We start from the raw sequence: 12,232 nt of genomic DNA, 5'->3' as shown, positions 1-12,232 counted from the left end.
ATATTTGGGAATCCATCTACCAAAGAAAAGTCAGGAATTATATGAGAAAAATTACAAAACACTTGCCACAAAAATAAAATCAGATTTAAATAATTGGAAAGACATTCAGTGCTCTTGGATAGGCCGAGCAAATATAATAAAGATGACAATACTCCCCAAACTAATCTATTTATTTAGTGCTATACCAATCAGACTCCCAAGAAACTATTTCAATGACCTAGAAAAAATAACAACAAAATTCATATGGAAGAATAAAAGGTCGAGAATTGCAAGGGAACTAATGAAAAAAACTCAGAGGAAGGTGGTCTAAGTGTACCTGATCTAAAGCTATATTATATAGCAGCAGTCACCAAAACCATTTGGTATTGGATAAGAAATAGACCGGTAGATCAGTGGAACAGATTAGATACAAAGGATAAAAAAGGGTACATCTATAGCAATCTAATCTTTGACAAACCCAAAGATTCCAACATTAGGGATAAAAATTCATTATTCGGAAAAAACTGTTGGGAAAACTGGAAATTAGTATGGCAGAAATTAGATATGGATCCACACTTAACACCATATACCAAGATAAGATCAAAATGGATCCATGATTTAGGCATAAAGAGGGAGATAATAAATAGATTAGAGGAACAGAGGATAATCTACCTCTCAGACTTGTGGAGGAGGAAGGAATTTATGACCAGAGGAGAACTAGAGATCATTATTGATCACAAAATAGAAGATTTTGATTACATCAAACTAAAAAGTTTCTGTACAAATAATACTAATGCAAACAAGATTAGAAGGGAAGTAACAAATTGGGAAAATATTTTTAAAAACAAAGGTTCAGACAAAGGTCTCATTTCCAAAATATATAGAGAACTGACCATAATTTATAAGAAACCGAACCATTCTCCAATTGATAAATGGTCAAAGGATATGAACAGACAATTCTCAGAGGGAGAAATTGAAACTATATCCACTCACATGAAAGAGTGTTCCAAATCACTACTGATCAGAGAAATGCAAATTAAGACCACTCTGAGATACCACTACACACCTGTCAGATTGGCTAAGATGACAGGAACAAATAATGATAAATGTTGGAGGGGATGTGGGGAAATTGGGACACTAATACATTGCTGGTGGAGTTGCGAAAGAATCCAGCCATTCTGGAGAGCAATCTGGAATTATGCCCAAAAAGTTATCAAACTGTGCATACCCTTTGACCCAGCAGCGCTACTACTGGGATTATATCCCAAAGAAATACTAAAGAGCGGAAAGAGTCATATATGTGCCAAAATGTTTGTGGCAGCTCTTTTTGTTGTAGCTAGAAACTGGAAGATGAATGGATGTCCATCAGTTGGAGAATGGTTGGGTAAATTGTGGTATATGAAGGTTATGGAATATTATTGCTCTGTAAGAAATGACCAGCAGGAGGAATACAGAGAGGCCTGGAGAGACTTAAATCAACTGATGCTGAGTGAAATGAGCAGAACCAGAAGATCACTGTACACTCAACAACAATACTGTATGAGGATGTATTCTGATGGAAGTGGAAATCTTCAACATAAAGAAGATCCAACTCACTTCCAGTTGATCAATGATGGACAGAGGTAGCTACACCCAGAGAAGAAACACTGGGAAGTGAATGTAAATTGTTAGCACTAATATCTGTCTGCCCAGGTTGCATGTACCTTCGGATTCTAATGTTTATTGTGCAACAAGAAAATGATATTCACACACATGTATTGTACCTAGACTATATTGTAACACATGTAAAAGGTATGGGATTGCCTGTCATCGGGGGGAGGGAATAGAGGGAGGGGGGGGGTAATTTGGAAAAATGAATACAAAAATAAAAATAAAAATAAAAAAAAAAAAATTTTTCTGTACCCAAGGACAATGTCTGTCACTGAACTTTGGTATAATGATTTAGAATCCAGATATCAATTCATACTGTGGCTTGTCTACTTCAGGAAAAATAAATTCTCCTTTCTGGCCTTAATTTGTCCATTACAAAAAATAGGAGCTTATACTAAGAAACCTCGAAGTTCCCTGCAAGCTTATTATATACTATGTCTAAAGTTCCTCCTTAGGAGAGAGAAAGAACTCTTAGATTTTGTCACTGGATTCTTTACCAACACACAAATGGGGAAAATATTTTTTTCTCTGAATTCACTTGATAACTAACAGCTAAATAACTATATTTGCTAAATATATTTATTATAATAAAGGAAATAAAGAGATAAAAAGTTAAGTGTTATTATTGTGTTCAAATACAGATTCTGGCCTCAGAGAAAACCTAAATAATCATTAGCATTCCACCAAGGCTTCCTATAAGCAAAATTATATTACAGTGACAGAGAACTAATTCTTTTATATATTACAATCTTGTACATTCTTCTTGGGTTATAAAAGCTAAATTCATAATGGTATACTTCCTTTAAGTGTCATAGAACTTGAACAAACTTGGTTAAACAGAGTCATAATTTCATATATTCTTTTAAGTAATCAATCTGTCAGATAAACTCTATAGGTAAAGTAAGTCAAATTACAGACTAAACTATATTTAGAGGCTTCACAAACGGGCTAGCCAAAGAGAGAGATTTACATGTCATCAAGATAACCAAGAAGACTTCACATCAGGGAAAGTTTTCCTTTACCAGTTCGTTAGAGGAGCTAACAAATAACTCCTTTGCTCCCCTTTGACTTCTAGCTGAAGAATATCAGTCTTCCATTATTTCATGAGTCAGATTTTTGGTCAGGTAAAGTTAATATTAACAAAACACAGATCTTTAGTCAACTAAAAACTGTGGGAGGTGTAGCACTGAGTGCCAAATGATAAAAACAATTTAATAAAAAATGTGAAATTCCCATAACAATTTTGAGTAATACAGTATACCCACCTAAATTTCCCTGTTAGGATAAAAAGCTTGGGAAAAGGATGTATAAACACAAGAAGGCAAAACATCTGAATTTTTTTCCTTTATTTATTCAGCCCTCCCTGACTTGGACAAGAAATGATTATCCAGGAAATGGGAGAGTTTTTGAGTTCTTGAGTAAAAATCACTGTAGGTCTGTTTAAATATATTGTTATGCTTTGTCTCCATTGTTTTTTAAGTGCTGTCATAGCCTGGAGTTGTTCAGACTTATGGTCCTCTGAACAGTTGTTATTCAGTCAGGTTTTAGTCATGTCTTCTTGACTTCTTTGGGGTTTTCTTGGCACAGATAGTGGAGCAGTTTGCCATTCCCTCTCAAGTTCAATTTACAGATGAGGAAACTGAGGCAAATAGGGTGAAGTGACTTTTCCAAGGTCAAATAAGTAGCAAGTATGTAAGGACAGATTTAAACCCAGGAAGATTAGTTTTCCTGACCTGACACTCTATCCACTCCATCACCTAGTTTCCCCCTCCCTCAACACACTTACACACACACACACACACACACACACACACACACACACACACACACTGAAGAGTAAACAGTGTTATTTAATAGTCATGTTATTTAATCTTATATATTATTATATAATATATCTTATATATAATATTATATTGTGTGAATTAGGTCATCCTTGTATTTAATTTCCATTTCCAAAACCCTCAAGTATAAAGAGATAAAGCTAAAAGTAGGAAAAGTGGCCAGCTGTGTTGGGGGCAAGCATTATTCAAGGGAAGGCAGGTGATAAATATAGAATCCACATAATTGCTTAAAAATGACAACCGTAGTTTGTCAACGGAGCAAATAAACGAAGTTGGATGAAAGGGTCTTTGCTCCAAACCGTTCACAAGTCAGCTCCACAGCACTTGGATTCCTGAACTGCTGGGGTCGAGGAAGGGAAATTAGTTTAACATCAACTTGGAGAAAATAATTGTTTAAAATAGGAAAGCAGGAGATGGACTAATTTCTCTTTCTGGTGAGAGCTTAGTTCCTTCATACTCCCACCAGTCTTTCTTGATCTCCAGGGCTCTTTTGATGCTCAAGGGTTAGTCTCTCCACACATGGTTGGTACCTTCTATCTTGAAGTGTGTGATTTCTCGCTGAGCCCTATTCTTTTTACCCTTAAACTGGATTTTTCTTTAAATAAAGTTAGGGGTACCTTTGTTCTGCTTGCCATGGGCAAATTTTTTAAATTTGGTTCTTCCCAAGGGTTAGTCATTAATTAACTAGTCAATAAACAGACGTTTATTAAGCTTGTACTTCAGACAGTTTCCTGTTTATTCAGTCAGGTTTTAGTCATGTCTTCTTGACTTCTTTGGGTTTTCTTGGCACAGATAGTGGAGATGTTTGCCATTCCCTCTCAGGTTCAGTTTACAGATGAACAAACTGAGGCAAATAGGGTGAAGTGACTTTTCAGGGTCAAATAAGTAGCAAGTATGTAAGGACAGATTTGAATAAATATGACATTTCCATCCCTATTCTCCTGTAAGTGAAACCTAGTCGGATGAGAATGGAAAGAAATTGATATAACTCTAATATTAAATAGAATCATCAAGGAATAAAAGTTACAAACTGTAGACTAGTTGGGGTTGCAAAAGTACAGCTAATGTTTTTATTATTATTTACATTTCTCTAGTGCTTGAAATTTTACAATGCCCTTTCATAATAACACTTTCCTGACAACAACCTTCTGAGGAAAAGTGCAAAGTTTCTTTCTCTATTTGATATTGCCAGTATGATTAAAAAGCTGAAAGATACCTGATTTCACTAAGAACTAAACAGTTTTAGGGGACTGCCCATAAAAGTTATTTTATAATAAATACAAAGCAGGAAAGGTGGAGAAACTCTGCAATGAAAAGATGGTCCCAAGGGGCTCTTTAATGCCAGATATTAGCTCTGTAGAAAGGGAAATGGGGAGGAGATGATATTTCTTACTTCAGCATTATAGAAAAAGTTTCCCTGGTTTGACACAAATATGGGTGCTCACTGATTATGTAAAGGTATAAGAGACCGTATTCCCTATCTTAGCAACTTTTAATTTAGCTGTGGTTGTATAACATACACAAGAGAAGAATGGCATGTCAGTGTTCTGATAAATTATTATGCCCAGGTCCAAAGATGCTGTACAATACAAGGTCTATAAGGACCCTGTTCTAGGAAATCAACCATCTCATCTCAGGCACTACTTTTCATATGATTTAGTCTAAGATTACATTTTCTTTCCTGCCTTCCAAAACAGAATATCCATTCATGTTTAATATGAAATCCAATACAAGTTCAGCTCTTTCTCATACTGCTCTTAGCCATAGTTATCCCCATTTTTTCCTTGTGAAATGATTCCTGAAGCCAAATGTAAAATTTCACATTGATAACTTTTTCAGTTTCATTTTGATTGACCCAGTATTCCCACTTTTCAAGATCTTTCTTTTTTTAACATGCTTGTTCTTGTTTCAAGCTTTTTGTCAACAGTAAATTCTCTAGATATAATATCTATGCCTTTAAACAAACCAATGATTATAATATCAAGTAGTCAACACAAATACGTAGTGAAAAGACATGGACTTGAATCTACTTCTTTCTGACAGTTAAATTTTTATGCTTAAAATTGTCATGTTCTAATTCTTGCCCCCATAGCCTGTTAATTCAATAGATTTTATTATAATTGTTTCTGTGTTAACTTTGGGAAAATTGGCATATATATGTTAGATTTTAAGGAGTTTGTGCTAGGAACAAATAAAGAAAAGGAAATATCTTACCTATGTAAAAAATGTAGGGAAAGTTCTTTGTAGTCAGTTATTTTATAAAGTAGAAATCAATAGAACTATACTGTTGAGGAGTATATCTAGCTCAAATCAGTAGCTAAATCAAAAAGATAATGTAATATAACTCATCAAATGCTTTGCTAATATCCAGAACCTATATCCAAAGCATTTTCCTGAACAATATTGCAATCTTTTTAAAATAAAAAAAAGCAATGGAGCTCTTTTTGTTGTAGCTAGAAACTGGAAGTTGAATTGATGTCCATCAATAGGAGAATGGTTGGGTAAATTATAGTATATGAAGGTTATGGAATATTATTGTTCTGTAAGAAATGATCAGCAGGATGAATACAGAGAGGCTTGGAGAGACTTACATCAACTGATGCTGAGTGAAATGAGCAGAACCAGAAGATCACTGTACACTTCAACAACAATACTGTATGAGGATGTATTCTGATGGAAGTGGAAATCTTCAACATAAAGAAGATCCAACTCACTTCCAGTTGATCAATGATGGACAGAAATAACTACACCCAGAGAAGGAACACTGGGAGGTGAATGTAAATTGTTAGCACTACTGTCTATCTACCCAGGTTACTTATACCTTCGGAAGCTAATAATTAATGTGCAACAAGAAAATGGTATTTGCACACATATATTGTATCTAGGTTATATTGTAACACATGTAAAATGTATGGGATTGCCTGTCATCGGGGCAAGGGAGTAGAGGGAGGGGGGGATAATTTGGAAAAATGAATGCAAGGGATAATATTGTAAAAAAAATTACTCATGCATATATACTGTGGGGAAAAAAATTCTAAATAAAATAAATAAATAAATAAAAAAGCAATGGGATTAATCTGGCATTACCATTCTACAATAATCATGCTCATCTTTCTTCATTGCTCTTTCTATTTCCAAATGTTCACTCATCAACACTTCAATAATCCATCCTAAGATTTTTCAAGAAATTTATATCAATTTTAAAACAATTTTTAGATTGCATCTTATTTTTATCTTTTAACAATTAGGACTATAGTTATTCTCCATTCCTGTAGCATCACTCTCCTTCATAACCATTTCCTTCTAAAATAAAATAAGTTAGGAGCAGCTAGGTGGTACAGTGGATAGAGCACCAGCCCTGAAATCAGGAGGACCTGTGTTCAAATCTGGCTTCAGACACTTAACATTTCCTATCTGTGTGACCTTGGGCAAATCACTAACCCCAATTGCCTCAGCAAAATGAATAATTAAAATAAAATAAGTTTTATTAATAAAGGTTTCTGGAGAAGGATTTTGCTAAATCCCTAGAACAATTTTCTTTCATAAACAGAAAAAAAAACAAAAACAGTCAAGCAAAAGCAAGTACTATCATGATAACGTCTGAAAAGTTCAACATTTTATCCTGCTTATCCCCTGACTTCTTGCCAATATAGTTTAAGGAGGTTTCACTTTTTTTCTCTGAGGCTAAGAATGATTATTGAAATTACTAAGACTTAAACATTTTCTACCCACAACCTCTCTTCACCCAAGAAATTTTTACACAACACCAATATTTAGCCGTATAATTTGGGTATACAAATTAAATATTTACTGATAATAAATCATAATTTCATGACCCCCCATTCAAACCACAATTTAAGAAGACAGAGCCTAGACAACCTGCCACACCCTTGTATACATAGAACCTATGATACCTGGTAAAGACAATTGACTGATTGCTCTACAAAGTGCCTCCTCTATTCTGTTAGACCATTCTTCTGCTAAGCTTTTGGTCTCTGCCTTTTCCAAACCTTAGTTATCTTCTCTATACCTAGATTTTTTTTTCCCCTTTCCATTTTCGTCATGTGTTCTTTCAGAAAGCTTCAGCTCATCCGGCTCGTTCCAGTCTTCAATCTCACTTTAGCCTTTTATCTCCAAACCACTCCCTGAAGCTCTATACCACACTGTTTAATACTTAATTTTATAGATATGTTTCATGAATATTAAATTGTTGCCCAAAATAGATTATGTTACTTGTTCCTTTCTTCTTCCATTTCCCTTCACTCTTCTCTGACTTGAACTGATATAAGAAATTTAATGACAATACATTTTATATAATGGAGTCATTTTGAGAATTGGACATTGGTGCTGAGTTAAAATGAGAAACTGCCTGAATCAATTTTCATTTTAGAGTCTCAATTTCTATATCTATAAAAACTGATATGCAAATACTTTGATTACTCATAATTGTTATGATGAAAGCACTTTTAAAGGATTAAAAATCAATGCAAATGTAAATTGTTAATCTTATAAAAATATAATAACATAAATATTTAGTGGATGATGGGATTGTTGGGTCAATATTTGATGAATATCTGACAGAATCATGACTCTCAATGGCAAAGGTGTGAATATCTTTATGAAGCAGCTGAGAATTTTACTGAGAAATCATGTGGTTAGAAATATTCAAATTTCCCACGTTTCTCCCCAGGTCACATTGGTTCTGACAATAATCACTCTGCCCAAGATATCAAAGGAATGTTCTCATGATAAAATCATGACAATCATCTACCTGAACTTGATTATATGTGGAGTCCTGGGCAATAGTATTCTTCTTTATCTATACATCCTTAATTTCTTCACTGCTCCCAGGACAAGACTCAAAATTCTTATCATTATCCATTTGGCCTTTGTCAACATCACAATTATTCTTTTTGGGAGGAATCCCTAGGACAATGAAAATTTGGGGTTTGGAATCTTTTCTAGATATCTCTGGAGGTAAAACCATCACTTACTTCCAGAGAGTGTTCCCTCACCTTTCCATGTGGGGCTGCTGCTTTCTGACCATTTTCCAGGCTATCACCATCAGTCCCAACAGTCCCAGATGGGCAGAACTCAAAAGAAGAACCTTAAAGAGCATTATTCTTTGCTGTATTTTCTGCTGGATCTTTAAGCTTCTAGTAGAAATTACTGTGACTGTGTACTTAGCTAATCCTGCAAACAGTAGCAAGGAGAAATGGAACATTGGGTTTAACTTCTTAGACATCTGTGACATGAATACAGTACTGGATATCTATTTATGAAAGGGTGCTGATGAGTATGATGGCTATTTGTAGTGGCTACATGATGCTTGTCCTGAACAAACACCACCAGCGAGTCCAGTACATTCATGGCACCAGCAACCCATGCAGGAGTTTCTCTGAGACAAGAGCCACCAAAAACATCTTGCTGCTGGTGAGCACCTTTACCTGCTTTAATGCATTCTGTTTCCCTTTTATTATTTATATAGCTCCTTCTGGGGAAACTAGGCATTGGGTGATACAAGTCATTGTCCTTTTTTCCTTCTGTTATCCAGCAATCAGCCCCATTATGCTGATCATCAATGATAACCAGATCCATAGATCATTCCCCAATTGATAAATGGTCAAAGGATATGAACAGATAATTTTCAGATAAATAAATTAAAGCCATTTCTAGTCATATGAAAAAATGCTCTAAATTACTGATTAGAGAAATCCAAATTAAGACAACTCTGATGTGTCACTTCATGCCTTTCAGATTGACTAAGATGACAGGAAAAGATAATGATAAATGCTGGAGGGGATGTTGTGATCTCTGAGGAATCAATACCATCAGGAAAGGCATCTGGAATCATGGAATTTTATAGCCAAAATAACTTTGGAAATCACCTATTCTAATACCTTCATTCTACAGATGTGAAAATCTGAATCAAGCACCTTTCTTCTTTTTAATTTTTAACTTATAGAATAACAATCATTCCCATAATACATGAACCTTAAAATATACTATGAACAATTTATTAATCCTTTCAAATATATAGCATAACTATCATATAAATTTTTCTTCTCCCTCCCTATACCAGAGATGGCTACCATTAAATGCAAATCATTCTATACATAACTCTTCAGCTCTTTCTTTGCATGCAGACAGCATCTTTCTTCATGTGCCCTTTATATTAATTATGGTATTTATCATAGTCAAAATAATCATCATTTGTTTAATGATATTCTTAAAACAATGTGTTACTATATACACTGTTTTCTTGGTTCTTCTCATTTTACTCCATTATTTTATGCAATCTTTCCATGTATTTCTAAAATCATTGAGCTCATCATTGCTTCTAGTACAGTAGTATTTCATCACAATCATATAACAAACCTGTTCAATCATTCCCCAACTGATGGGTATCCCTTCAATTTCCAATTCTTTGCCATCGCAAACAGCTGCTGTAAACAATTTGGAAAATACAGGTTCTTTTCCTTTTCCTTAATTATCTTTGAAAACAGACCAAATAATGATATCTCTGGGTTAAAAGGTATAGATGATTTAATAATAATAATTTCAGAAGATGGCGGAGAAGGCACAAGTTAGATTCTGAGCTCCTTTCATACCCTCATTACTAATTTTTTTAATCAGCCTCAAAAATAGTGCTAGACTGGTAAGGTTCACGAAGATTGGAAGTGTAACAATTCAAGCTGAAGATAATCAGGAATATCACCAGAAAAGGTTTGTCCTGAGTGGCAGGAACAGACCTATGCAGGGCAGGGATAGAATCGGGAGCGGGGGTGGTCTCCACAGTTGGAAGGTTTACATAGAGCTCTCTGCCATACCCTGACTGTTTTGCTTTGTTTGCAGAGTAGTGGATCAGAAGAGAAATTGGAGCCTAGGGTAGAGGGTACATTGAGGCAAGCCAGAGCCTAAGAGGATCTGGCTGTGCCCACCCAGGACTGGAAGTGACTAGTGCAGACCATGACACAGATCTTCTCAGCATTCTGCAGCTAGGGGCTCTTGTTGGGGGGCACCCACAAACCTGCACAGCAGGGGCACAGCCCAGGGCAGCCTCTCATCTACACAGGAAGTTCGGCCTGGCTTAGTGGAATTTCCCCAGCTCAACTGCGCTCCTCAGGCAGAGACACTTCCAGAAGAGAAGGAAATAGCAAACTACTCCAGTATCTTTGCCAAGATCATCTCAAATGTCATAATGAAGAGTCAATTACAATTGATAAATGAATCGACAACTACAACAATACTTTAATGGTTTTTCAATAGTAAAATATAGAACCATTTGTATTTTGCCATGCATGTGAAGCCCTTTAAGAGTCAGAAGATAGCTTTTTGTTAAATAGGCAGTTTGAAAATCTATAGGAAAATCAAGTTTGCCCACAGCAACCCAAGAAATATTTGAAAATGATCTCAATAAGGTCAGTGACTCTAGAAAATCCAAAAAATATTAAAAATAAAATCTTTATACTGTAACAAGTTCCTATATATTCATCACAGTGGTTTTTACAGTGTTTTTCATTGCTCTTTAAACCAGTCTTTGAGACTCCTTCTCCTAAGCACTCATTTATACAGGCTATTAATTTCCGAACATCCACTGTCCCTTTGACCATTTGATCACTTCTTTTTCTTTTTTATACTCTATATTCTCTAGGGGGGATTTTTTTTGGGGGGGAAGAGTAGAGGGGATGTCATTACTTTCCCTTGCTTGTCCTCCATGTATTTCACTGCTTCCTCTCAGTCTCTTTGGATAGAGCCTCACATATTACAACTGTATATGATCTATAGGATTTTGTATTGGGCCCTTTTTTCTCCCCTATCACATTTCCAGTAATTGTATACCTTTCTCCCTGCCATACCTTCAATTTAGTGACACTGGCTTCCTTACCATTCCACATTCAAGATGCTTCATCCATGAACTTCCATCTTGTCCAACAGAGTTCTCCCTCAGTGATTCCCACTTTATCATATATTTTTGTGAGGGATAGAAAATCCTATCCAAAAATGACTACTCAGAGATCACTCATAGAAAAGCAGAATTATTTATTAGAATCTCGAGAAGCGGACCCCATCCTGGTCTGTGAGCCAGATTCACAGCAGGAGACAGCCACTCCCTTGAAGATGCTCACGACTTTTATGCATTTCAGACAAAGAACCTCCAAAATTCCACCCTCCATAGGTTGTGATTGGTCGTATTTGGTCAGTGGAATGCAGCTGGCAATGAGATTTATAGCTTCTTCGGCCAGTATAGGTTAATCCCTATTTGGGCAAAGGAATACAGCCTAAGCCTTCACGTGACTGGGGCCTATAGGCCTGATTTTACATTAGCTAGCAGTCTATGATCAATATGTGCTTAATCTGTAAGTTCTTCACCATACCTTACTCCACACATTTTCAACTTTTCCTAGTCTACTGGCTCCTTCTCTATTACCTACAAACATGCCCATGATGCTTCCATTTTAAGAAAATCTGCTTTTGAGCTCTTCTTCCCTGCAAACTATTATTGTATAATTCTTCTATTCTTTGGTACTAAATACTATAAAATGGGACATCTACAATAGAGCCTTTCATTTTATCTTCTCTAGCTCTTTTAATTTCTTTATATCTGACTACTAGCCTTAGATCATTTCACTGGAACTTCTCCTTTCAAAGTTATCAATGACCTCTGAATTATCAAATCCAATGGCCTTTTTACATTCTCACTCTTCTTGACTTCTCTGCCATTTTTGATACAGTTGATCAGACTCCCCTTTGATAGTTCT

The sequence above is a fragment of the Sminthopsis crassicaudata genome, chromosome 6 (genome assembly GCF_048593235.1).
Source record: "Sminthopsis crassicaudata isolate SCR6 chromosome 6, ASM4859323v1, whole genome shotgun sequence".
NCBI lineage: Eukaryota > Metazoa > Chordata > Mammalia > Dasyuromorphia > Dasyuridae > Sminthopsis > Sminthopsis crassicaudata.
This window is presented reverse-complemented; position numbering follows the sequence as displayed.